Source organism: Mauremys reevesii, linkage group 12 (genome assembly GCF_016161935.1).
Source record: "Mauremys reevesii isolate NIE-2019 linkage group 12, ASM1616193v1, whole genome shotgun sequence".
Lineage (NCBI taxonomy): Eukaryota > Metazoa > Chordata > Testudines > Geoemydidae > Mauremys > Mauremys reevesii.
The window spans coordinates 23,247,475-23,269,432 of record NC_052634.1 but is presented as its reverse complement, the minus strand read 5'-3'; the positions used below and the strand labels follow the sequence as shown (position 1 = coordinate 23,269,432).

At 53.2% G+C, this 21,958-nt stretch overlaps 4 non-coding genes across 4 annotated transcripts; 2 read left to right on the top strand and 2 right to left on the bottom strand.

Annotated features, from left to right (window-relative positions):
* Window positions 1-7,747: 7,747 nt before the first annotated feature.
* On the bottom strand, window positions 7,748-7,820 carry TRNAA-CGC. Its single transcript has one exon. It is a non-coding gene; the product is annotated as a tRNA-Ala (tRNA).
* Window positions 7,821-7,932: 112 nt separating this feature from the next.
* On the top strand, window positions 7,933-8,006 carry TRNAI-AAU. The gene has a single exon. It is a non-coding gene; the product is annotated as a tRNA-Ile (tRNA).
* Window positions 8,007-10,552: 2,546 nt separating this feature from the next.
* On the bottom strand, window positions 10,553-10,625 carry TRNAA-CGC. Its single transcript has one exon. It is a non-coding gene; the product is annotated as a tRNA-Ala (tRNA).
* Window positions 10,626-10,740: 115 nt separating this feature from the next.
* On the top strand, window positions 10,741-10,814 carry TRNAI-AAU. The gene has a single exon. It is a non-coding gene; the product is annotated as a tRNA-Ile (tRNA).
* Window positions 10,815-21,958: the final 11,144 nt, after the last annotated feature.

The window sequence follows — 21,958 nt, the reverse complement described above, 5'->3', positions numbered from 1 at the left end:
CGCGTCACTTCCGCTCTGAGACGAGCCAGGAACTACAACTCCCAGCCTGCCCCGGGGCGCCTCCGTCCTCTCCAGCCCAGGTGAGGGCGGGTCCCTGGGTCAACCTGACACCTCCCCCCCCAACTCAACTCCTCATCCCCGCCCCGGCCCCGCCCCCGCCGTCTCCTAACACGAACTCGCGTGTCCCGGGGTCCAGGCCCAGCCCTGCCCCCCCCCGTATTAAACTGCCCCGCAGCTGGTCGGGGTGGAGCTGGGGCGGGAGCGCGGGGGGTGTCGAAGTCTGTCTGGCTCTGTCCGGGGACTGGATCCCTGTGTCCGCCCCGCGGGGATGTTCCCGGCGCCCCTTGTAACCTCCCCACCCTCCCGGCAGGGACAGCGTCACCCCCGGAGAGACCTGAATGAGTCCTTCCCAGCCCCCCGCTGTGCCCGCCCCCAAAGCCCTGCCCGGTCACTGCCCACCCCCGTGTGGGGGCACCAGCACTGTGCCGGGTCGGGATGGGAAATTGTCCAAGATGGACCAGGAGAGACGTGTGTGTCCCTGCTGCCCCCTGCTGGTGGGGCTGAGCCCTGCTCTGTATGTGTGTGTATGTGTGTGTGTGACACTGTTTGTATCCAGTAGGAAATGGCTTTGCAGCAAGTGACACTGACACACACACACACACACACACACACACAGACTCACAAAGGGACTCACACAATCCCAAGAACACTCACACACAACACACCCAGAGGGACATGCTAGCCCAACCCCCAAAGAGAGAAACAATCACACCCCCAGCCGCACTCACAATCACCCCCCCACACCACAATATTCACAATCGTGCTCAGAGACACAACTGCACACAATTCACTCCCACTGCTCACAACACAAGGACCTCCTGCCCCACACAGCATGTGCCAAGGCCTGTGGAACTCACTGCCACTGGACAGCTACCCATGAGAATGATCCCCTCATGCTGGATCATCTGCTTGGCCCCCCACTCCCTTTCAGGGCGCGCTGTGTGGCATGGCTGGGGATTGTGCAATGGCCCAGCACCAGGCAACGCAGAACAGACACCACACACCCTGCCCCACCTCACCTGAGCTGCTCTCCAGGTGCATTGGAGCCCAGCACCCCACACCTTGGCATTCCTGCCCCACAGGGGATGAGCTGCAGCCTCTGCCACACTTCACAGAGGGGAAAAGAGTCAGGCCAGCCAGCCCTTGTAAGATGGGGAAATCACCACCGGGGTCGACGGTATGGGGGCTGTGACATACAGAGAAACGGTTGTCGCGCCGGCAGAAGGCAACAGAGCATGCGCATGCACACACAATTGCAAACATACACGAACACATGCATTAATCCAGCCACACACACACACACAATTGCTAATATACACAAACACCCGCACAAATCCAGCCAACACCAACACAAGCCTGGGAGCCAGGGGAGCATTTTCCTTTTTTATTTCTGTATTTCCAATGACATTTGTTTGTGATTTCATTTTGCTTTGTATAACTGTGTTTTCTCCTGGATTTGATATTTAACAAAAAAAAGAATACGGCCTCAGGGCACCAGATGGAGGAGCAGGCGGGGCTAGGACTGCTAAGAGAGCGAGAGTAGCAGGTTTTCTGTATAGTTTCCTGCCCTCATTTTTCTTGTCTAGTTTCTCTTCTGTTTGAAATTTGCTTTTTGTAGACTGTGAGCCTAGCTAGCTCAGTTGGCAGCACATCAGCCTTATAATTTGAGGGTCCAGGGTTCAAGTCCCTGGTGAAGCAAAGAAACACTTTCCCCCTGTGACATCCCTGAAGAGTTTTAGAAGGACTCTCCTTGACTTTAGTTTTTCCTTTTCAGGACATGGCCTTTCCCAGGAAGGGCCCTTTACTGCCTGGGACTGAAGGTGCTACTGCCTCACCTGTCCACTGGCCTCACAGTCTGGAGGAAGAAAGGCCTCTGGGCCTGCAGCAAAGTGCTGGGTGCTGACTTCTTGAGCAAATGCAGGGCTGGCCAGAGAGGCATGTTCCCACTGAGTCCTCCCTGCCAGAAAAAATTGTCCCCACAGACAGGGGCGGCTCCAGGCCCCAGCACACCAAGCACATGCTTCGGACAGCAAGCCGCAGGGGGTGCTCTGCCGGTCGCCATGAGGGTGGCAGGCAGGCTGCTTTCGGCGGCATGCCTGCGAAGGGTCGGCTGGTCCTGCGACTTCGGCAGACCTCCCGCAGGCAAGCCGCCAAAGGCAACCTGCCTGCCATGCTTGGGGCGGCAAAATGCCGAGAGCCGCCCCTGCCCACAGAGTCCTCCCTGCTGGAAGTCTACAGTAATTAACAGGTGCTGTGCTGGTCCCATGATGTAAGGGCCAGCACTCGGGACTTTGAATCCTGCAATCTGAGTTGAAGTCTCAGTGGAATCTGAGAACAATTCCTGTGCCATAAACCCTGCTGGGTCTTCCAAGGCTCTGTCTTGCTTTCTCAAAGGCCATGAAAGCCACTACAAAAGGGTTTTTCCTCCTGCTGATAATAGCTCACCTTAACTGATCACTCTCGTTATAGTGTGTATGGCAACACCCAATTTTTCATGTTCTCTCTGTGTGTGGGATCCTCACTGTGCAGCAGGAGGCGGAGGGAAGCTGGTTGTCAGGGGTCAGGGCTGCACCCTGCCATGCTGAGCCGGTGTCTGTGCTAAGCTCGGCATCAATCAGGTGATTCTGGGAAGTTCGGGGTCCCCGGGCTCCCACAGGAGGGTGAAGCAGGTCACCCCTGGAGCAGGTTAAAGCTGCAGGGTGACAGTGGGGTTGCTGCCCCTGTGAACAGCTGCTGTAGCACCGCCTGGGCAGGACAGGGAGAGCCAGATATACCCCCCCCCCCGAGCCTGTATCGAGGGATGGGAGCACTCACACCCTGGGGACCCACCCACCAGAGATCTGCTGTGGGGGAGAGTGGCACCCACACACCCAGGATGTTGTAGGGGGGGGGACAAGGGCATCCACACTCCGGGATCCTCTGCAGAGGGACGTACACCCACACATCCAGGATTCTGTATGGGGGGCAGAGGTACCCGGACACCTGGGAAGGGGGATGGGGGGCACCAAAACATCCGGGATCTTACCTGGCAGGACAGCGGCGCCTGCAGCTCGACATGAGACGGGGGCGGGGGGAGCAGGAGCATTTCCCAGTTCCAGGCTGTCCCCGTCTGGCCAAGGCACAGAGCTCACAAGCAGAGTTTAAAGCTCCAGCTGCCAGGCTGCAAAACAAGCCGGGCTCTGTGGCTGGTGCCTGTGATCCCAGCTCCTGAGAAGGCTGAGGCTGGTGGATCACTTGAGCTCAGGAGTTCTGGGCTGTAGGAGGCTGTGCCGATCAGGTGTCCGCACTAAGTTCAGCATCAATATAGTGATCCCGGGGAAGCTTGGGGTCCCCAGGTTGCCTAAGGAGGGGTGAACCGGCCCAGGTCTGAAACAGAGCAGGTCAAAACTCCTGTGCTGATCAGTAGTGGGGTTGTGCCTGTGAGTAGCCCCTGCAGTGTAGCCTGGGCAAGACAGTGAGACACGGTCTCTTTTTATACAGACACCCCCCGCAGAGCCTGGCTGGGGGGATGGGAGCACCCACATGCTGGGGATTCTGACTTGGGGGGAGGGACCCCCCCTGCACACGGATCTTGAAAAGAGGAACAGCGACACCCACACACCACAGAGGCTGTATGGGGGCAGGGGAACCACACACGGGAGCTAGTTCATGGGGTGGGGGACACACCCATATGCTCCATTGCACCATTCTTAATGAGAAGAACGGGGGCATCCGCACAACACGGATCCTTAACGAGCTGGGGAGACACCCACACACTCCACTATTAACCAGGAGGGACAGGGGCACCAGACACCCCCGGTAGTGTGGAGAACACCCACATCAAATGGATCCCTCATGGGGGGTAAGACAGAGGGTATTATAATGGGGCCCAGCGCACCCACACACCGGGGATTGTTAAGGGTTGAAGGGACAGGGAAACCCACACACACTGAGATCACGTCCTTGGAGGAACGGAAACCCTCCACAGAAGGACCTGGTCTGTTCCATGATGGCAGCCCAGCCTGGGTGAGTCAAAGTCTCCTTTTATACAGGCACATCCCAGAGATCCTGACTAGGGGGAGAGAGACACCCACCCCCAGAGATCCTTAATGGTCTAGGGTGCACCCACACACCAGGGATTTTTATGGGTGGGAAGAATGGAGACAGCCAGACACACTGAGATCACTTCCTCCCAGGAGCCGGGCCAGACAGGGAGACACAGTCCCCCTTTACATATCTGCCATACAACCTTCCTCCCACTCCCTCCACACAATGTTCTTATCTGGAGGTGAAGCCAGGGAAACCACATGGAGGATTCTTATCTGGGGAACTGGGGAGACCCACTTACCACCAGAGATTCTTAAGGGCAGGAGGAACAGGGACTCCCACTTCTGTAGCATGGGGGTGGGTTGCCTGCTGGGATCATCTGGGCATATTTCACCTCGTCAGCTCCCTGCCATTGCCTTGGGGGCCCCTTGTTCGCTGCCTCTGGCACCCAGTTTAGCCTCCGTCCTGAGGGCTGAAACGCTTTGATCTATCTAAGGTCTGTGGGATCAATACGTGTCATGGTGTAATTCTGTGTTATTCAGGGGTCAGACTAGCTGAGCTAATGGCCCCTTCTGCCCTTAAACACCCTGAAAACATTTACCTGGTTCCTCCTTGCGCCTGACAGACACCACGGTGAGGGGCCCGATAGAAGATCCCGCACACAGCGCTCTGGCTCTTACTTTACTTGGGGACATCAGCGCTTTCCTAGCAAAGCTGCTGCTAAAGCGCTGGATTTGGGGAACGGTTCGGCTCCGATTCAGAGATCTGCCTGCGGGGTGTGAACCTGCCACGAGGAGTGGGAAACGCTACCAGCAACGGGAGGCGTTGGCTGAGCTCCATGCTGCCCCCGTGTAGCCAAAGATTAGAAATGAGCAGCGGAGTTTAAAGCTGGCGCTGGGAGGGACCTGAACACGCGGGGCATGAAGGCTCCTGCGTGTAACGCTTGTTGGGTGGGCAGCTGAGTGTAGCTGATTGCTGGAGTTCAGGGCTGCACCCCGGGGTGCTGAGCAGGTGTCTGTGCTCAGGTTGGCCTCGCTATGATGGTTCCTCGGAAGTTTGGGGTCACCAGTCTCCCTAAAGAGAGAGGAGCCAGGTCAGCCCACGAAAGGAGGCGGGCAAAACTCTGGTACCAATAGACAGTGGGACTGCCCCTGTGAAGAGCCACTGCAGCCCCGCCAGGGAGAGCCGGTCTCTATTTATGCAGCCCCCCCCCACTCACCCATTCCTCAGGACAAGGGTTGTGCTCAAAGATATGTGCCCCGTGTTTTTACCTCTGTGTGAAGTGTGCAGTGCAAATAACCCTCAGCGCAAAAGGTAAGTTCAAGGCTCCACTTCCACCGGCTCAGGCAAGATGGTGCAGAGGGGCCCCTGGGTGGCTGTGGGCCTGGGGAGGATGGCTTTTGATTTTTCGGCCTGACCGCTACGGGCAGCCAGGCCAAAAGTCAGATGGCCGGCTCTCCCGGACACCCAAATGGACCCGACGCCGGATCATGCTCCCCAGCCCAAGCCACAGAGGAAGGCTTAATCCTCGGCACCCCAACCTAGAGGAGAGGCTTCACACTCCGCCGGCGCAGGGTGACCTTTGGGACTTCCCTGGACACCATCCTCCCACCGCCCACAGCCAGACCCCCCAAGCCCACACTCGAGACCACACCTCCGACAGGAAGGAGCAGGAGGACCACTCCGCCCAGGGACACCACCACTCAAAGTCAGCTTCACTTGCTTCCTCTTCTACCCCTTTCCTCCCAAGTTATGCGCGCCTCACGGGAGCCGGCCCTGGGAAGACGCAGGCACGGCACTCTGACTGGCGCAAGCCAAACGCCCACACCGAGAGTTTAGCACGGGCTCTTGAGTCACTGGAGGAACCCCATGCAGACGCACTGACGGAGCTAAGCTTTACGGCCAAGGGCCCTACCTGTGCAGAAAGCCAACTTGCTTGTGAAAAAGACGCCTCTTTAGGCTCCCCTTCCAAACTTCCAAATGCCTCCAAATGGGAAAACACACACACTGAAACACCCAAACAGTCCTAAGGCTGGGGCCAGGTGAAAAAGAAAAGCAAGGAAAAGATTTCTAAATGGCCACCCTGCAAGAGTCATACAGCTCCGCAAGTGAAACCCGTGGGAGGGACATTACACAGAAAAGGGGAATGGAAAGCTGCCCAAATTGAGATGCTGTGGAAAGCTACAGCCCCATCGCTACTCCTACTCTGCACACTTCTTGCAACAGCTGATGAACGGCCAGGTGCTTTTCGCATCCAAGCCCACACCAGGGAAAGACCTTGAGAAGCTTCCCGTGGCTTGCCTGGTTCAGCTGGTCAGAGTGTGGCACTCGTGGAGGCAAGATTGTGCAGAGGAGCCCCTGGGTGGCTGTGGGCCTGGGGAGGATGGCTTTTGATTTTTCGGCCTGACCACTACGGGCAGCCAGGCCAAAAGTCAGATGGCCGGCTCTCCCGTCCACCACGCTCATCAGGAGCCCTTAGTCGACAGGCTCGGAGAATGCGGGCAGCGCCCCCCACTACCTCCCGCATGCAAAGCGAGCGCTCTGCCGCTTGAGCTAATTCCCCGCAGCTGGCCTGACTCTCAGGCACCGGGCAAAAAAAGGCAAGGGCTCTGTGGCCTTAAGCTGGACACAGCCTGAAATGGGGGGGAGGGGGGCTTGCTACCCAGAGCTGGGGAAGGGGGTCCGAGTCCCAGCCACGCTCCTCGGCACAAACACCAACGCTCCCTCCCTGGAGTGTGTCTGGGCTGAGAGTTAGCCCCTGAAACAAGCACCAAGCTTCAGAAGACAACACAGGGATAGATCACTTGACGATGGCCTGCTCTGGCCATTGACTCTGAAGCGCCTGGCATTGGTTACTGTCAGAAGACGTGATAGTGGCCTAGATGGACCATCGGTCTCACCCAGGAGGGCCGTTCTTATCTTCACCACTTTCCTCTAACCCAAGCAAAGCCAGAAGCAGGCCCAGCTCAGCAACTCTAGCAGACTCCCTGGCCTCTGGCCCAGCATACAGCAAAACGACCCTGCCTCCGCCAGGATAGACAGCCACCGACTCCCTCTTCCAGACCAACGCAGCCATTCCCCGCTTTGGCTGTCTCCAAGCTGTCTGCGTGCTCTGCTCTGCTCCACGGCTGCCATGCTGCCTGAGATCAGGAGGCTGCGAGGTCTCACGGTCTCAGCTGAGCTGGTATCGCGTGCCACCCCGCCCATCTCCTCATTCCCTTCATGGACCCCTGGGATGTGAGTAATTCTGTATTTGAGTGGCTCTCCCTCCCGGCCAATGAGCTTGGCGTAGACTAGCAGGGAGGGAGGAGGAAAGGGATTGTGCTCCAGTGAGAGCTCAGAAAGAAAGGTGCAGGTCCCCCACTAGAGCCCAGCCCAGCAGAGCAAAGCAGAGCAGAGCAGGCTGGAGAATGTGTGTATGGGTCTGACTACTTCTCCCATGCTCTTCCATTTGAGCTAACTTCCCCCAGCTGTCGCCAGCCTCCCAGTCAGCGCAAGGGGGAGAAGGGCCGGGGTGGAAGAGCTTTGTGGTCCGCAAGGGCTGGCCTTTTGGGAGGCCAAGCGGGGAGAGGGATGGAGGCCACTGGAGAAGCTGAGCTGGCTGACTGTCCATGGCTTCTAAAAGAAGGGCAAGAGAAGGTCCCCGCGGCTGCCTTGCCGCTGGAGAATGCGGGCATTGATCCCACTGCCTCTCGCATGCGAAGCGAGCGCTCTACCACTTGAGCTAATTCCCCTACCTTGGCAAGTGAAGTCTCGATCCATCCATTCGATAACGGAGGCCACATCATTCCCCGCGCCAGCCGGTGACTCCTTCCAAAAGGGTCAGGCAAGAGAGGGCACCCCGTAGGCTGGCTAGCTCAGCTGGTTAGAGTGTGGTGCTAATAACGCCAAGGTCATGGGTTCAAGCCCTATGCTGGCCACTTGGGGTGCAGGAGGGAGAGGGTGGCTTCTGGTCTTTTGGCTGACTGCTAGGGGTGGCAGAGGCCAAAACCAGGTGGGCCGGGAGCAGGCAAGAGCCCTGCTGGGCGCGGGCGCAGGCGCCGGGCAGGAGGAGGCTCCGGACACCTCCTTGGGCTCTCCTCCCCGGGCTCCTTGCTCCACCTGCTGCCTGAAAGGAACTTGGGCCCGGGGAGGAGACTGGTGAGCCCAGCCGGCTGCCTTCCAGGCTCATAGGAGGCCAGGCTTGAGCTGCCCGGCCCGCGAAGCCAAAATCGCAGGCCTGCCGGCTCACCCCCATTTCCACACAGGGTTGACCTGATGGCCCGAATTCTTGCCGGCTGCCAGCTCCACCCAAATGGACCCGACGCCGGATCATGCTCCCCAGCCCAAGCCACAGAGGAAGGCTTAATCCTCGGCACCCCAACCTAGAGGAGAGGCTTCACACTCCGCCGGCGCAGGGTGACCTTTGGGACTTCCCTGGACACCATCCTCCCACCGCCCACAGCCAGACCCCCCAAGCCCACACTCGAGCCCACACCTCCGACAGGAAGGAGCAGGAGGACCACTCCGCCCAGGGACACCACCACTCAAAGTCAGCTTCACTTGCTTCCTCTTCTACCCCTTTCCTCCCAAGTTATGCGCGCCTCACGGGAGCCGGCCCTGGGAAGACGCAGGCACGGCACTCTGACTGGCGCAAGCCAAACGCCCACACCGAGAGTTTAGCACGGGCTCTTGAGGCACTGGAGGAACCCCATGCAGACGCACTGACGGAGCTAAGCTTTACGGCCAAGGGCCCTACCTGTGCAGAAAGCCAACTTGCTTGTGAAAAAGACGCCTCTTTAGGCTCCCCTTCCAAACTTCCAAATGCCTCCAAATGGGAAAACACACACACTGAAATACCCAAACAGTCCTAAGGCTGGGGCCAGGTGAAAAAGAAAAGCAAGGAAAAGATTTCTAAATGGCCACCCTGCCAGAGTCGTACAGCTCCGCAAGTGAAACCCGTGGGAGGGACATTACACAGAAAAGGGAATGGAAAGCTGCCCAAATTGAGATGCTGTGGAAAGCTACAGCCCCATCGCTACTCCTACTCTGCACACTTCTTGCAACAGCTGATGAACGTCCTGGTGATTTTCGCATCCAAGCCCACACCAGGTATAGACCTTTAGATGCTTCCCGTGGCTTGCCTGGTTCAGCTGGTCAGAGTGTGGCACTCGTGGAGGCAAGATGGTGCAGAGGAGCCCCTGGGTGGCTGTGGGCCTGGGGAGGATGGCTTTTGATTTTTCGGCCTGACCACTACGGGCAGCCAGGCCAAAGTCAGATGGCCGGCTCTCCGTCCACCACGCTCATCAGGAGCCCTTAGTCGACAGGCTCGGAGAATGCGGGCATCGCCCCACTACCTCCCGCATGCAAAGCGAGCGCCTGCCGCTTGAGCTAATTCCCGCAGCTGGCCTGACTCTCCGGCACCCGGCAAAAAACGGCACGGGCCCGGTGGCCTTACGCTGCCCACAGCCGGAATGGGGGGGGTGGGGGGCTTGCTACCCAGAGCTGGGGAAGGGGGTCCGAGTCCCAGCCACGCTCCTCGGCACAAACACCAACGCTCCCTCCCTGGAGTGTGTCTGGGCTGAGAGTTAGCCCCTGAAACAAGCACCAAGCTTCAGAAGACAACACAGGGATAGATCACTTGACGATTGCCTGCTCTGGCCATTGACTCTGAAGCGCCTGGCATTGGTTACTGTCAGAAGACGTGATAGTGGCCTAGATGGACCATCGGTCTCACCCAGGAGGGCCGTTCTTATCTTCACCACTTTCCTCTAACCCAAGCAAAGCCAGAAGCAGGCCCAGCTCAGCAACTCTAGCAGACTCCCTGGCCTCTGGCCCAGCATACAGCAAAACGACCCTGCCTCCGCCACGATAGACAGCCACCGACTCCCTCTTCCAGACCAACGCAGCCCTTCCCCGCTTTGGCTGTCTCCAAGCTGTCTGCGTGCTCTGCTCTGCTCCATGGCTGCCATGCTGCCTGAGATCAGGAGGCTGCGATGTCTCACGGTCTCAGCTGAGCTGGTATCGCGTGCCACCCTGCCCATCTCCTCATTCCCTTCATGGACCCCTGGGATGTGAGTAATTCTGTATTTGAGTGGCTCTCCCTCCCGGCCAATGAGCTTGGTGTAGACTAGCAGGGAGGGAGGAGGAAAGGGATTGTGCTCCAGTGAGAGCTCAGAAAGAAAGGTGCAGGTCCCCCACTAGAGCCCAGCACAGCAGAGCAGAGCAGGCTGGAGAACGTGTGTGTGGGTCTGACTACTTCTCCCATGCGCTACCATTTGAGCTAACTTCCCCCAGCTGTCTCCAGCCTCCCAGTCAGCGCAAGGGGGAGAAGGGCCGGGGAGGAAGAGCTTTGTGCTCCGCAAGGGCTGGCTTTTTGGGAGGCCAAGCGGGGAGAGGGATGGAGGCCACTGGAGGAGCTGAGCTGGCTGACTGGCCATGGCTTCTAAAAGAAGGGCAAGAGAAGGTCCTGTGGCTGCCTTGCCGCTGGAGAATGCGGGCATTGATCCCGCTGCCTCTTGCATGCGAAGCAAGCGCTCTACCACTTGAGCTAATTCCCCTACCTTGGGGGGGGGTGCTGTCTTGATCCATCCATTCGATAACGGAGGCCACATCGTTTCCCGCGCCAGCCGGTGACTCCTTCCAAAAGGGTCAGGCAAGGGCAGGCTTCCTGTAGGCCTGCTAGCTCAGCTGGTTAGAGCGTGGTGCTAATAACGCCAAGGTCATGGGTTCAAGCCCTATGCTGGCCACTGTGGGAGGGAGAGGGTGACTTCTGCTCTTTTGGCTGACTGCTAGGGGTGGCAGAGGCCAAAACCAGGTGGGCCGGGAGCAGGCAAGAGCCCTCCTGGGCGCCGGGCAGGACGAGGCTCCGGACACCTCCTTGGTCTCCCCTCCCTGTGCTCCTCGCTCCACCTGCTGCCTGAAAGGAACTTGGGCCCACGGAGGAGACGGGTGAGCCCGGCCGGCTGCCTTCCAGGCTCATAGGAGGCCAGGCTTGAGATGCCCGCCCGCGAAGCCAAAATCGCAGGCCTGCCGGCTCGCCCCCATTGTCCACAGAGGGTTGACCTGATGGCCCGAATTCTTGCCGGCCGCCAGCTCCACCGAAATGTACCCGACGCCAGATCACGCTCCCCAGCCCAAGCCACAGAGGAAGGCTTATTACTCGGCACCCCAACCTAGGGGAGAGGCTTCACACTCCGCTGGCGCAGGGTGACCTTTGGGACTTCCCTGGACAGCATCCTCCCACCGCCCACAGCCAGACCCCCCAAGCCCACACTCGAGCCCACCCCTCCGACCGGAAGGAGCAGGAGGACCACTCCGCCCAGGGGCACCACCACTCGAAGTCAGCTTCACTTGCTTTCTCTACTACCCCTTTCCTCCCAAGTTATGCGCGCCTCACGGGAGCCGGCCCTGGGAAGACGCAGGCACGGCACTCTGACTGGCGCAAGCCAAACGCCCACACCGAGAGTTTAGCACGGGCTCTTGGGGCACTGGAGGAACCCCATGCAGACACACTGACGGAGCTAAGCTTTACGGCCAAGGGCCCTGTCATGGTCTCACCCCCACTTGGAACTGTTGGGCTCCAATGTGGGGACCTGACTTGGTTTCCCTTTAAACTAAAATCCTAGTTTAGATCTAGTAAGCTGCCACCACTCAATCAGGAAATGTGGATTGAGACACAGTCCTTCCCCAAAATCCTAGGGGATTCCAAGATCCCCAAATCCATGGAGTTTTTACACCCAGGAGAAATAAACCATTCCCCCTGCTTCCTCCCCCCTCCCTTTTCCTAGGAGAGCTACCGGGATCTAACTACAGAGGGATACCTCCCCCTTCTCCTTCCCTGAGAATCCACCCAAGGAAAGACCAAACAAGTCCTTAATAGAAAAGAATTTATTAAAAAATAAAAAGAAAGTAACTTGTCTCTGTAATCCAAGATAGAACAATACAGGGTCTAAACTTATTAATCTCTGGAGAGAATTCCCCCTCCCTCCTTTCTTAGTAAAAGCAATATCAGCAAACAGAAATAAAGAATTTCCTTTAGCAAACACACAATTGCAAATGTAGAAAACAACTCAAAAGACTAATTTGCCTTTCTAATTAATACTCACTATTAATTAGTAGAAATTACTCCAGGAGAACTTGGAGACATGACTGTTCTTTCTTAGATCCAAAAAAGCACTCTAACAAAGAACACAGACAAAGGCTTCCCTCCACAGAGATTTGAAAACATCTTGTCTCTGATTGGTCCTCTGGTCAGGTGGTCATCAGGTACTGCATGTTAACCCCTTACAGGTAAAAGAGACCTTAACCCTTAACTATCTGTTTATTCCAACTTGCTTGTGAAAAAGACGCCTCTTTCGGCTCCCCTTCCAAACTTCCAAATGCCTCCAAATGGAAAAAACACACACACTGAAACACCAAAATTGTTTGGGGGGAGGGATAGCTCAGTGGTTTGACCCTTGGCCTGCTAAATTCACAGTTGTGAGTTCAATCCTTGAGGGGGCCACTTAGGGATCTGCAGCAGAAATTGGCCCTGCTAGTGAAGGCAGGGGGCTGGACTCAACTCATTGACTTTTTCAAGGTCCCTTCCAGCTCTAGGACTTTGGTCTACCTCCAATTATTACCTATCCTACATAAAAGAATCATGTTGTCATACATACTGGCCCCATCATGTGGCCATTGCCTTTCCCTCCTCTCTGATAAAAGTTTTAGTATTTTGCACAGAAACTTTCTTTCCTCAGGAGAGACCTGGGAACCAGGGCTATCAGCCAGGCAAACATTTCTAAGAGGAGGCATCATCTGTCAAAAATTGATCTCCCTTCCTCAGTTCAGTGAGAGCCTGAAATGTTACTTATCCCGGCAGAGCCGGAGGATTGAAAGCAGCTACATCAAGCCCCTGTGTAGCTCACAGGAATGAACACTAACACTCCCTTGTATCTGAAGTGATGTTTAGTTTTACCCTTGGAAAACTACAAGACTAAAGGGAGAGAAGGTAGTGCCAGATATAAGGAGTGAAACACGAAACAATCATCATAGTTATCCCATAGTGACTGCAAAATCTTTCTATATACTTCTTATTATCATCAGTGTATTATTTTCTCTGGCATCTAGACATTGACTAGACCTTGACCAAGAAATTTGGATCTTTATAAAATAATCAACTACCCCTCGTTAAGGTAATGGACTTGAGACCCACTCGGATGTCTCCACGCAGGTTCAAGTACTAACAACAGTGGCTGCCTTACAGCCATAGCTTTTAATCAGGGCAATACATTGATACAAATTCCTGTTAAATAATTTCTCAGCCGGAGTCTATCACCCACATTTCTTAAGGCACTGGGCCACCATGTGGATGTTTCATTTCCCTCCGAAATTTCACACAGAGACACAATTTCCTTTGCACAGATCCATGAACAGCAAAACCTCCCTGTGTCTCTGGTCTGAGCCAGGGCATTCAATTCCAGTGAACCCTTCTCTCCTGCAATGGCGATAGTCAGACAGAAGGGACGTGGCCACCTTCACCTCTGACAGTGAGATATTGGCTCAACTCTTTCTTTCTGCTGCTGTTGTTAGTCCATGAAACATCAGGGATGGAATGCAAGGCTGAGCTCACACACCAATCCCCTGAAACATTTCAGTGCCCAGAGAAATCCTGCCCCCGGCTATTTGAATGATATGGTGGAAATTCGAATAGGAAAGGGACTGTCTGAATTGTCAGTGTGGGGAATGAACAACAATCTACAGCAATCTCTTTAACACAAACACACTCTCATCATGCTCCAGCTGGAAGGGAAATGGGCAGGAACACTTGCTGTTCAGCCATGGACACACTTACACTAATGCAGCCGTGAGTGTGCTGGGGAAGCTGGTCTGAGCAATTTGAAGTGACAAGTCTGTGAGAACAGAAGCATTGTGTAATGCCACAGCACTGTGTCAAATAGTTGTGGCTGAATGGTTAAGACGGTGGACTAGAAATCCATTGGGTGGGTCTTCCCCCCCCCCCAGCAGGTTTGAATCCTGCCAACGACAGATGCTTTAATGTGTTGTCTTAGTGCCTGAGCATTCATGGAGCCAGATCTGGCTTAAAATACTGCTGTAGCACTGTGGAGAAGACAGTTGCTACAATGAAGGGAGGGGTTTTCCATCCCTCTAATAGCTCTGTTGACACAACAATCATAGAATCGCAGGGTTGGAAGGGACCTCAGGAGGTCATCTAGTCCAACCCCCTGCTCAAAACCCAACTAAATCATCCCAGCCAGGGCTTTGTCAAGCCTGACCTTAAAAACCTCTAAGGAAGGAGATTCCACTACCTCCCTAGGTAACCCATTCCAGTTCTTCACCACCCTCCTAGTGAAAAAGTTTTTCCTAATATCCAACCTAAACCTCCCCCTCTGCAACTTGAGACCATTACCCCTTGTTCTGTCATCTTCTACCACTGAGAACAGTCTAGATCCATCCTCTTTGGAACCCCCTTTCAGGTAGTTGAAAACAGCTATCAAATCCCCCCTCATTCTTCTCTTCTGCAGACTAAATAATCCCAGTTCCCTCAGCCTCTCCTCATAAGTCATGTGCTCCAGCCCCCTAATCATTTTTCAGAGGGGAGCCGTGTTAGTCTGGTTCTGTAGAAGCAGCAAAGAGTCCTGTGGCACCTTATAGACTAACAGACGTTTTGCAGCATGAGCTTTCGTGGGTGAATACCCACTTCTTCGGATGCAAGCAGTGGAAATTTCCAGGGGCAGGTGTGTATATATAAGCAAGCAAGAAGCAAGCTAGAGATAACGAGGTTAGATCAATCAGGGAGGATGGGGCCCTGTTCCAGCAGCTGAGGTGTGAAAACCAAGGGAGGAGAAACTGGTTCTGTAATTGGCAAGCCATTCACAGTCTTTGTTTAGTCCTAAACTGATGGTGTTAAATTTGCAGATGAACTGGAGCTCAGCAGTTTCTCTTTGGAGTCTGGTCCTAAAGTTTTTTTGCTGTAAGATGGCCACCTTAAAATCTGCTATTGTGTGGCCAGGGAGGTTGAAGTGTTCTCCTACAGGTTTTTGTATATTGCCATTCCTAATGTCTGATTTGTGTCCATTTATCCTTTTCCTTAGAGACTGCCCAGTTTGGCCGATGTACATAGCAGAGGGGCATTGCTGGCATATGATGGCATATATTACATTGGTGGACGTGCAGGTCAATGAACCGGTGATGGTGTGGCTGATCTGGTTAGGTCCTGTGATGGTGTTGCTGGTGTAGATATGTGGGCAGAGTTGGCATCGAGGTTTGTTGCATGGGTTGGTTCCTGAGCTAGAGTTACTATGGTGCGGTGTGCAGTTGTTGGTGAGAATATGCTTCAGGTTGGCAGGTTGTCTGTGGGCGAGGACTGGCCTGCCACCCAAGGCCTGTGAAAGTGTGGGATCATTGTCCAAGATGGGTTGTAGATCCCTGATGATGCGTTGGAGGGGTTTGAGCTGGGGACTGTATGTGATGGCCAGTGGAGTCCTGTTGGTTTCTTTCTTGGGTTTGTCTTGCAGTAGGAGGTTTCTGGGTATACATCTGGCTCTGTTGATCTGTTTCCTTATTTCCTCGTGTGGGTACTGTAGTCTTGAGAATGCTTGGTGGAGATTTTCTAGGTGTTGGTCTCTGTCTGTCATTTTTGTTGCCCTCCGCTGGACTCTCTACAATTTATCCACATCCTTCTTGTAGTGTGGGGCCCAAAACTGGACACAGTACTCCAGATGAGGCCTCACCAGTGCTGAGTAGAGGGGAATGATCACATCCCTTGATCTGCTGGAAATGCCCCTACTTATACAACCCAAAATGCCATTAGCCTTCTTGGCAACAAGGGCACACTATTGACTCATATTCAGCTTTTCGTCCACCGTAACCCCTAGGTCCTTTTCTGCAGAACTGCTGCCCAGCCATTCGGTCCCTAGTCTGTAGCAGTGCATGGGATTCTTCCGTCCTAAGTGCAGGACTCTGCACTTGTCCTTGTTGAACCTCATCATATTTCTTTTGGCCCAATCCTCTAATTTGTCTAGGTCCCTCTGTATCCTATCCCTACCCTCCAGCGTATCAACCACTCCTCCCAGTTTAGTGTCATCTGCAAACTTGTTACGGGTGCAGTCCACACCATCCTCCAGATCGTTAATGAAGATATTGAATAAAACCGGCCCCAGCACCGACCCTTGGGGCACTCCACTTGATACCGGCTGCCAACTAGACATGGAACCATTGATCACTACCCGTTGAGCCCGACCATCTAGCCAGTTTTCTATCCACCTTACCGTCCATTCATCCAGCCCAGACTTCTTTAACTTGCTGGCAAGAATACTGTGGGAGACTGTATCAAAAGCTTTGCTAAAGTCCAGAAATAGTACATCCACTGCTTTCCCCTCATCCACAGAGCTGGTTATCTTGTCATAGAAGGCAATTAGGTTAGTCAGGCATGACTTGCCCTTGGTGAATCCATGCTGACTGTTCCTGATCACTTTCCCCTCCTTTAAGTGGTTCAGGATTGATTCCTTGAGGACCTGTTCCATGATTTTTCCAGGGACTGAGGTGAGACTGACTGGCCTGTAGTTCCCTGGATCTTCCTTCTTCCCTTTTTTAAAGATGGGCACTACATTAGCTTTTTTCCAGTCATCCGGGACCTCCCCCGATAGCCATGATTTTTCAAAGATAATGGCCAATGGCTCTGCAATCTCATCGGCCAACTCCTTTAGCACCCTCGGATGCAGCGCATCCAGCCCCATGGACTTGTGCTCGTCCAGCTTTCCTAAATAGCCCCGAACTACTTCTTTCTCCACAGAGAGCTGGTCACCTCCTCCCCATACCGTGCTGCAGAGTGCAGCTGTCTGGGAGCTGACCTTGTCTGTGAAGACAGAGGCAAAAAAAGCATTGAGTACACTAGCTTTCTCCACATCCTCTGTCACTAGGTTCCCTCCCTCATTCAGCAAGGGGCCCACACTTTCCTTAACTTTCTTCCTGTTGCTAACATACCTAAAGAAACCCTTCTTGTTACTCCTAACATCTCCGGCTAGCTGCAACTCCAAGTGTGATTTGGCCTTCCTGATTTCACACCTGCATGCCTGAACAATACTTTTATACTCCTCCCTGGTTATTTGTCCAATCTTCCACTTCTTGTAAGCTGTTTTTTTTGTGTTTAAGAAGAGCAAGGATTTCACTGTTAAGCCAAGCTGGTCGCCTGCCATATTTACTTTTCTTCCTACACATCGGGATGGTTTGTTCCTGCAACCTCAATAAGGTTTCTTTGAAATACAGCCAGCTTTCCTCGACTCCTTTCCCCGTCATGTTATTCTCCCAGGGGACCTTGCCCATCAGTTCCCTGAGGGAGTCAAAGTCTGCTTTTCTGAAGTCCAGGGTCTCTGTTCTACTGCTTTCCCTTTTTCCTTGTGTCAGGATCCTGAACTCGACCATCTCATGGTCACTGCCTCCCAGGTTCCCATCCACTATTGCTTCCTCTACTATTTCTTCCCTGTTTGTGAGCAGCAGGTCAAGAAGAGCTTTTCCCCTAGTTGGTTCCTCCAGCACTTGCACCAGGAAATTGTCCCCTACACTTTCCAGAAACTTCCTAGATTGTCTGTGCACTGCTGTATTGCTCTCCCAGCAGATATCGGGGTGATTAAAGTCACCCATGAGAACCAGGGCCTGTGATCTAGCAACTTCTGTTAGTTGCTGGAAGAAAGCCTCGTCCACCTCATCCCCCTGGTCCGGTGGTCTGTAGCAGACTCCCACCACGACATTACCCTTGTTGTTCATACTTCTAAATTTAATCCAGAGACACTCAGGTTTTTCTGCAGTTTCATACTGGAGCTCTGAGCAGTCATACTGCTCTCTTACGTACAACGCATCTCCCCCACCTTTTCTGCCCTGCCTGTCCTTCCTGAACAGTTTATATCCATCCATGACAGTACTCCAGTCATGTGAGTTATCCCACCAAGTCTCTGTTATTCCAATTACATCATAATTCCCTGACTGTGCCAGGACTTCTAATTCTCCCTGCTTGTTCCCCAGGCTTCTTGCATTTGTGTATAGGCACTTAAGATAACCCGCTGATTGTCCCGCTTTCTCGGTCTGAGACAGGAGTCCTCCCGTCTTGCAGTCTCCTGCTTGTGCTTCCTCCTGGTATCCCACTTCCCCACTTACCTCGGGGCTTTGGTCTCCTTCCCCCGGTGAACCTAGTTTAAAGCCCTCCTCACTAGGTTAGCCAGCCTGCTTGCAAAGATGCTCTTCCCTCTCTTCGTGAGGTGGAGCCCATCTCTGCCTAGCAATCCTTCTTCTTGGAAGACCATCCCATTGTCAAAGAATCCAAACCCTTCTCTCCAACGCCATCTGAGTAGCCATTCATTGATTTCCACAATTCGACGGTCTCTACCCTGGCCATTTCCTGCCACAGGGAGGATAGACGAGAACACCACTTGCGCCTCAAACTCCTTTATCCTTCTTCCCAGAGCCACGTAGTGTGCAGTGATACGCTCAAGGTCATTCTTGGCAGTATCATTGGTGCCCACGTGGAGAAGCAGGAAGGGGTAGCGATCCGAGGGCTTGATGAGTCTCGGCAGTCTCTCTGTCACATCGTGAATCCTAGCCCCTGGCAAGCAGCAGACCTCTCGGTTTTCCCGGTCAGGGCGGCAGATAGATGACTCAGTCCCCCTGAGGAGAGAGTCTTTCCTTTCATTTAGCACTATATAACCACAGCTTAGGTCAGCTTAATTATACTGGATCCGGGGGTTTTCACACCCTGAAAGAGGTACTTGTTAGAGGGTTTATCCCAGCACCCTCCCATTCCCTGGTCCTTCTTGCGTAACCAGAGCGCAGCAATGCATGAAGCTCAAAAGTGCAAATAATTCAATGTTTATTGGGGTAAACTTCCAGCAAGCAATGATTCCAATTTCCTTCCTCAGTATCCCCCTTCCCAGCTCTGACACCACAAAGGCTTGTCTGTGTCCCTGTTCCCCTTCCCTGTTCCTATTCCCCCCCTTAGCAAAACATAATTCCAATTCCCCTACCCCCCATTCCCATTCCCCCCCTTACTTCCTGATTGACTGCAGACTATATAGTAAAACTGGACTTTGGCTTAGCTATACCCTAACCACTCATTTTACTGAAATGTAACTAACCAATCCTAACATAGTGTAACATGATTATCTAACCAATTATACCCCACCACCTTAATTGGTTTACACCCAACAATTTAATTATACAGCAGACAGAAACAGTCACAGCACCAGACAGAGATTATACAGACAAGCAATAGGAAAGTGGGGACTACAGTGACAGAACAACAAAGAAATGGGGATTTCACACCCCAGCTGTTGGTAAGTGAGTTGTTCCCAGACAGGATGCTATCATGGTAGAGGTTGTGGGTGCTGGTTGCTTAACTGTCTGGCCCCCAGGGCAGGATTTTGAGGTTCACCATTACTGTCTCAGAATGCCAGCACCCATCTTTTGTTCACTTAAAATGTGAGCAGGGACATTACAACACCGCAGAACTCATGGAGCTCCAGGAAACGTGTAACTTTAGGTCCGGGTGAGTGTGTCTAAAAATCAGCTGTGCTGTAGAAGGTCTCTAGGAGTTGAAAGAGATGTGCCATCTTGACCACCCTAAAGAGTTAATCAACTATTAATGAAAACTAGGGTTCATAAGTCATATTCTTTGTGGTATCAGGATGGTGGACTGGTCTAAAGTGCTAGTTATAAGACTCTTTTTTTTCCAATCCCTTGGGTGTTCTGGTCTCTGCATGGACATGTGGTTTCACATCCCACTCCTGACATTTTACCATTTAATTCTATCTGGAGAAAATAGCCTCACTTCAATCTCCTTTGCAACAATAGAACACCATTTGCTTAGCTTTGCTATTCCAGTAGTTGTGAGAGAAGCTCCAAACCAGGGGGAAACAGGGCCTGTTCTCTCGACTGATCACTTTTTGTCTTTCTTCATTCCAAGCCATTTTCTCAGATACATCCGTATTTCCCACACTTTTATGAAACTTTAGGGTTATCATTTCATTGCCACACAACTGTACTTATGAAGTAAAGTGAAACACAACATTTTTTGGATATTCTTGCAGAAGAGTTTTGCTTTCTGACCTGGAACTGAACAGGGGCTACCCAAGGGGGACAATGCTGCTCCCTTTTCTTGGCTCATCCAAAAAACATACGTTCGTGGTGCCCTTTGTTTCCCTGTTCTTCAAACACCTGTCAGGGGTGGCCTAGGGAGATTTGGTCCTGACTCTCAGGTTCCCTCGCAACCCTACCTTTCTATATGATTCTGTGGTGTGGGTTTGTGCTGTGTTGTTGTTCCACGCTGAGCTGTTTTGCCCAGTGTCACTTTGCACTCTGACACATTGTTTCGTGTTGTATGGTTTTTGCACTGCCTTGTGTTGTGTCGGTTTGAGCTGATCTCTTTTGCAGTGTGTCATTTTGCCCTATGACGCGTTCATTTGCATGGTGCTGAATTGTCGGGCTTTGCACTCCTACGTATTGTCACTTTGTGCTGTGGAATGTCAGTTCATGCTGAATTGTTAGATGTTAGATTGGGGTGTTTCCACTTTTGTTGTTGTTTATATTATATTGCGATGGCATCGAATTACAGAGCTGTACGGCTGCAAGGGCCCTGGAGAGGTCATGAAATCCAGCCCTGTCTGCTGAGGCAGGGCCAAGCAGAGACGATGCGTCAGGGCCATGTGGGGTCAAGTGCCCACAGCAGCCGGCCCAGGCAGGGAGCAGAAGGAGGGAACCAGAGCCAGAGCAGGTTGTCTATGGGACCAAGTATATGTAGAGTATCCTTGACAGAGGTTTGTTCAACCTGTTCTTAAAAACCTCTGAGGACAGAGACTCCACAGACGCCTTTGGGAGCCTATTCCAGAGCTTAACTACACTCAGAGTTAGAAAGCTGTTCCCAACATCTAACGTGAATCTCCCTGGCTGCAGATTAAGCCCATTACTTCTTGTCCTACCGTCAGTGGACATGGAGAACAATGGATCATCGTCCTATTTATAAAGACCAAACTTTTCTCTCTGAAGTCATCTGTTAAATGGTTATTATCCCCTCTTCTTGCCTGGGGTAGAATGGAAGAGGAGAAATTCCTCTCTTAACGGAGGGTGCAAATGTCAGTTTGGTCTCTCTTCATGTTTTACTGAAGCTCAGAGAGAGGAGGAAACATGACCTGCCGAAGAGCATAGAGAGTTTGTTTCATTTTGGTCTGTCACTATTAGCAGAAGAGTGACACCTAAGGGCTGTCGCTACCACCCACCATGGGGCTTGGATTTATGATGGTGGGATTAAGAGCATCATGCTCCACCAACTGAGCTAGCTAGATTTAAAGTCAGTCAACTGCCCAGTTGCAGTGTAGAAGGAGCTTGAGGGTGTTTATTTGTGAGCTGAGGTTCCCTGTCTGACATTTGCCTTCTTTCCTGGTTCATTATGTCTCCAGCGAGCAAACCGGAGCTGTCACAAGGCTGGTTAGATGCTGCTTTCTAGACCAGAGAGCTGGGGTTGATTTAACATGCTGCCGCCATCAGCTGGTCAGAATAACCAGGGTGGGAGGGTGGAATTTAGGAATCTCCCACCAAGGGGAGGTGCTGTTGGACTCATCTAGTGGGGGAGAGTCTGAGTCTGAGTTCCCCACACGCCACACACACATTTTCACAGGGAATCAGGTCCCCTGTGGAAAAACTCAAAAGAAGCCCAGGCCCAGGAGTGTCAGAGAAGGGAATCGCTGTTTGCCTTAAGAGGTGGGTGAGGGAAACCTGCAGGTCCTTAGATCCCTCCAGCGCCTGATAGAACCATTTGTGGGGAAGGTCTGGGGAAGCCGAGGAGGACAAGGAGACGGGAAAAGGGCTTGCAGCTGTTGTGCAATCCCCATGCTCCCAGCAGAAGGGT